Source organism: Synchiropus splendidus, chromosome 10 (genome assembly GCF_027744825.2).
Source record: "Synchiropus splendidus isolate RoL2022-P1 chromosome 10, RoL_Sspl_1.0, whole genome shotgun sequence".
Classification (NCBI taxonomy): Eukaryota; Metazoa; Chordata; class Actinopteri; order Syngnathiformes; family Callionymidae; genus Synchiropus; species Synchiropus splendidus.
The window spans coordinates 11985376-11991467 of record NC_071343.1 but is presented as its reverse complement, the minus strand read 5'-3'; positions in this window follow the sequence as shown (position 1 = coordinate 11991467).

Below are 6092 nucleotides of genomic sequence, written 5' to 3'. Positions count from 1 at the left end.
CAGTTTGTTTTGTTTTTCATACCTGTTGCTTTTTGTGTGTGGTTTTCGTGCCAATGCGTGTCAAAGCAAAACATTGACTGTACATTCATATAACGGAAATTGTGCTACAAAAATGACCCCAAACATTGAAAAACCCCCAAGAACTCCAACCTCAAAATGGACATAAAAGATATTGTTTGGGTGATGAGAGCTGTCGTCGGCTGCCAAATGTAACTTAACAAGTAGCTTGTAATCTAACTTAGTTACTTTTAAATTCAAGTCATCAGTAAAGTAACTCAGTTACTTTTTGAGGGAGTAATCAGATTACTTTTTCAAAGTAGCTGTGGCAACGCTGCTCATTGAGCATGAACGCCAGTTACAATAGAGTCGCGTGGCTAACTTGAGAGGAGGCTACTGGCTTGCTAGCTGTGACTGAAGGCCTTATTCTGATCCGAACTTCCCTCAGCTCCGTCTCTAACCTGGACGACTCAAGTGTGAAATGCAGGTCTGTGACACAGTGGAAAGTTCCCTTGTGACCAAAGTGTGCTGATTATGCAAACACCCCGCAGCCACACACACACACACACACACACTGAGGATCATGCACCTGATGCTCAGGTGACGTCACATGCGGCAGGTGCTGCTCCAGCTCCAGTACAGTTTGTGATATTTACACGAAACAGCCTGGGTTAATGGGTCGCACGTCACGGGAAAAGATGATGTCATCACCGAGGGAAAGGCTGCTCAATACCTGCGTCAGCCCGAGGCGGGAGGACGGCGAGCCGCGGGACGGTCGGCGGCTTTAGTCTAAACAACATCTGTCAGGCGGCGGTCGGCACGGAGGCGGCGGGACGCTGCTGCTGGTTAGTCAACGACCACGAGATGGAAAACACCCAGCAGTCCAGCGAACGCTGGCTAACCTGGCCGCACTTGAGATGACTCAAGCTCAACTGGTGAGTCAGGTCAGGACGCCAGGCTTTTTTTAGCGCTCAGAGTTCTGCAGGAAGGTGACGGGACCGTCCGCCTCATCCGGAGTCTCCCTGCTCTTCAGGAGCTGCACCACCTGCCGACCATCAAACCGCCTCGCGATCTCAACAGCTTGCTTGGGTCTGGTTCCACTCAAGTCCTGTGCGAGAGATGCTGACTCACCCTGACTGTATCAAGTCGCTATCACGGAACAGAAAATCTGCAGTAAACACAACAAACAGATGTCACATGACGGTGCAGTGGAGAAGGTCAGATTGGTTTTTGGGGAGGTGTAGCTACACTTGTCCTTCTTTGTAAAATGCCATTGTCACTTTTAAAAGTCAGGAAAAATAATGATGACAATTATGGGTGGGATTCGATTCAAATAATTATCTAGTTCATTAGAGAATTTGTGATGAATTAATCTCAATTAATCGCAGTTGAATGGTATGAGAATATTTGCCACAAGAAGCCACATTTTTCAATGTGAATGAAATATTACTGGATCAAATGATGGACCCATACATACATTTAAACAACAAAATATTGTTTGTTTTGCATCAGTTTGACAATAGCACAATAAATCACGATTGTGTCTATATTCAAGTTTTTATATCACCTTATTTAAGCTAAAGCTCTTTTGATGTCTTGAAAATATTTGGATAAGAATTTCAATTTTATAATATTAAATTAATTTTTTGTTGCAATAAATTAATGGCAATAATGTTGCAATAAATTAATCGAAATTAACTCGTTAAAGTCCCACCACTAATGAAAATATAATGTATAATAATACAATAATATACAATAATATAGTATAATATACAATTTAATAATTCATTCATTTTCTTGTCTAAAACATAATAATAATAATAATAATAATAATAATAATAATAATAATAATAATAATGTGAACCCCTAAGAAAATACAATAATAATAACAGTAATAAGTGAGAAGCATGCGAACAGAAGAGAAGAGATGTGAGGTTTTTTAAGCAAAAGGTTTTTTTTCTGAAAAACGATTTGTTTTTTTTTGTGTTTTTTGTTTTTATTGAAAAAGGTGCAGCCATCTAAGACATGGGTATGGAAATAATGAGAAAATAAACTTGGTTATCTGCAAGAAAGGGACGTCAGAAAAAGGTAGTAGTGGCAGTAAACAGCATCAGCTCCAGAAGCTCTGATATCATGCAGTTAACAAGGGATTGGTGGTGAAATGGCAGATTTTCACCAAAAACCATCCACATTGTAGTATTCAAAAAAACACATGTAAACAGAAGATTTAAGAAAGGAAAGATCAAACAAGTGAAGTACAGGATCAAAGAAAAGCACCTGTCAGGAATCTATAAACAAATGAAATACATAAACAAAAAACAGGACAGGAAACTAAAAATGGAATGTTTTAAAAAAAAAAAAGCCAGTTGAAGGGGAAATGAAAATGCGAGTCATGGGGACATGAATGAATGAAAAGCCAGTCCCGAAGGCGACACGTGTCGACGGTTAAAAGCTTCCGGAATGAGTCGCTCACCTCAAAAACCCCACAATGTTTCTTTTTCAAAACCAAGAGGCGCAAGCGTCTGTGTGGGATATCACAAGACATTCATCAAGTTAACTGGACGCTTCCTGTGACTCACAGCTCCAAAATCCTGACACTCATCTCAGAGGAATCTGGGAAACTGGTGAGCTGCTGCGGCACGTCGGGGAGCGCGCTCGGAGAGAAGGCAGCTCATGGCCTGGTCCTCACAGACACGAGATGTGGCTGCCACCTGCAAAATCAAGGTTTTGCTCACCAGTGAGGGGACAACATGGGCGGATCTCCAGCAACAGTCGGGAGCTTTTTCTTTAACTCACTTTGTGTAATGTGTGTATTTGCAGCATATTACTCAGTAACTAGTCATTACAGAGTTTTGTGTAGTGTCTCATTGAGACTGACTAGATTTAACCCTGGAACAGTTCACTCTGAACAGCACCAAGTATTAACTGTAAATAAACCAGTAACTATTGTATTCATAGTTAATGTCAGTTCCCCATTCTGAAGTGTTATTTTCAAAATATGTGATCCATAAGAGCTGAGCTAAAAGGCAGCAAGGGCTGGAGTAATGGTGAACATAGGTGTGAGGACTTTTTGCTCATCTTTCTTCCAGGCACTCTGGTTTCCTCCCACGGCCCAAAACATACAGAGGAAAATGAATGGCTCAAAAGTCTCCGTCGGCATGTGATGCGAAATATGTGTGAAAACTGAGGATTAAAACGTTTTAATTTTTTTTTTAAATATTTGTCAACTGTAAAAGGAACTGTAAAATAATAGAAGGCAAGTAGAAATTATTAAAGTTATGTTAGTAATCGCCAAAACTACATTTTAAATTCACTGTAAAAATATGTGAAACTGACAATAAATAAATATGACAATCATTATGAAAAAATATTATACTTAAAACCCATAAACATTCTTATGAATTTAGTAGCAAGAATCTCTAAGAAAATTTAAACAATAAAATAAATTCCACTTATTTCAGTTAGGACATCAACAATTGTAAAACAGATTAATATAAAAATAAAAAAATATATATTTACTAGACTTTGACTTTTATATTTATAGGCTTTGAATGAAATTCAAATCTGTAGAGAGCTGAATAAACTTATGCAACATATTTGTGTGTTTGCGCTGTGAATAATGAAACATTTCCTTCAGCGCTCCGGACAGGAAACACGAGTCATCTGTGGCTGAAAAGACTCTTCTGTTTTTAATTATCCTGTCGAGTCTTTCACGCCAACGACTCCACTTTTTTTTTATTTATTCATCATCGAATGAAAACAAACTCCAGATTCCAGAGTCTCCAGAGAAGCACGCGACCTGCGACCGCAGCCATGAGTCAAATCTGAGTCACCAGACCAACTCGACTGCCATGACTGACGGCTATTTTTGGACTCTGTATATAAGAGGCTGCTGTGACTCCCGCTCACTCTCACTTTTACTAAAACTCATGGCACCAGAAACCCAATTTGAGACAGAGGGGATTTTGATGCTATGTTCATTTTCTTTATTTTAATTTGGGGGGGAACTTTCCACACTGTTGGGGAAATTACGAAAGTAATACATATACATGAAAGATATTGAAAATGAAAGGAAAAAGTTTTGCTATTAAAAGATTTTGTCTTTTTTTTTTTTTTTTTGGACTTAATACTGTAGGAAATTTCAGATTTTCAGATTTCTATAGAAACAGACAGTTTAAATGTCACTCTTATGATATGACAAACACTACTATGAATGTGAATATGTGAATATGATTGAATATGATTGAATGAAATGAAACTAAACTAACAATGAAAATAAACTTAATGCTGTTATTACAATGTGATACCCAAAATATGGCAAAAAAAAAAACAGTTCTGATTCAATCTGATCATCTTTAATATATCAAAGGGGAAAAAAAACAATAAAGAAGAATTCAATTGAATTTCCCCATTGTGAGACGAATAAAGGACTATCTCAACTTAAACTTTACCACAAAATATTTATATTGTTATTGAATTAACTCATAAGACTCAAGAAATCAAAAGGAAATAATTGCATCATTTCTGAATTAAAATGTGCAATTTTTTTATTTTTTTTTAAGTTTTTTTTACTTGAAAAGGCTCAAAATGTGAACATTACATGGACCAAACTGAACAAAAGTTATGAAACGACACGTTTATATGAGATTACAATGAAATTCATGTGAAAGAGTGCGTTGTCATGGCACCACAAATCAGATGATCTTCAGTAGATCTGCAGTAATTCCTATCAGGAAAGTCAGCATTTCAAACCCAACATAAATGGCAGGCAAATATGATTCAGCCTCCAGACCAACTTCACTTCCTCCTCTCAAATACCTGCAAATGTTTTTGGTCAAACACTGAGTCACTCGAGCGCAAACGAACGCGAGCAGAGTGAAAACACAGTGACTCAGGCAGTGACTCACCGTCAGAGCGCGCGAGCGCCATCAATCTCTTTCACAGCTACAGTGACATCTGCTGGCAGCGAGTGGAAAGAAGGGATTTTCAGGCTTGAAACGTATGACGTCATTCGTGTTTTGCGTTACCTGTCGGGCTCGTCTTCTCTGGTCCTCGGACCAAAGCGTTTGAATAAAATGCAAAAAAAAAAAAAGAGAGAGAAAAGAGAAAGAAGATGAGAGGATGAAGGGGTGAGGATGAGACGGAGATGAGAGAAGAAGAAAGGAGGAAGGAGACAAGTCAGGAGAGGAAGAGGAAGATGATGAGAGACAAAGAAAAGGACGCAGTAGAGGAGGATAAAGGGATGAGACTAGAGGAGAAGAAGGAAGGCAGTGGACTGTAGGAAGGAGAGAAGAGGAGAGACAAAGAAAAGGATGCTGTAGAGGAGGAGAAAGGGATGAAACAAGAGGAGAAGGAAGAAAGGATGGAGGAGACACTAGAGGGAGAAGTAGATGAGAGAGAGCAGAGACAGGGACGAGTGTGAGGAGGAGGAGAGGAAATAAAAGAGTGGATGTGAAGGCGGGATGGATGGATGAAGGAAGTGGACAGACAGACAGGATGAAGTACAAAAGGTGAGGACAGGGGAGAAGAGAAAGGCAGGTGAGGAAGGAGACAAGAGAGAGGTGAGGGATGAAATGAGGATGGTGGAGAATAAGAGGGGTGAAATGAAGAAGGGGGGATTAAAGGGGAGAAGTGGACAAGAGAAGAAGATGGAGGAACAAGGTGGAGCAGAAGAGCAGATGGAGGAACAAGACAGGAACAAGGTGGAGCAGAAGAGACGACGGAGGAACTTGGGGAGAACAAGGTGGAGCAGAAGAGAAGATGGAGGAACAAGGGGAGAACAAGGTGGAGCAGAAGAGAAGATGGAGGAACAAGGGGAGAACAAGGTGGAGCAGAAGAGAAGATGGAGGAACAAGGTGGAGCAGAAGAGAAGGTGGAGGAACAAGGGGAGAACAAGGTGGAGCAGAAGAGAAGATGGAGGAACAAGGTGGAGCAGAAGAGAAGGTGGAGGAACAAGGGGAGAACAAGGTGGAGCAGAAGAGACGATGTAAGAAGAAAGGGAGAACAAGGTGGAGCAGAAGAGAAGATGGAGGAACAAGGGGAGAACAAGGTGAAGCGGAAGAGAAGATGGAGGTAAAATGAGTGCAGAAAAACAA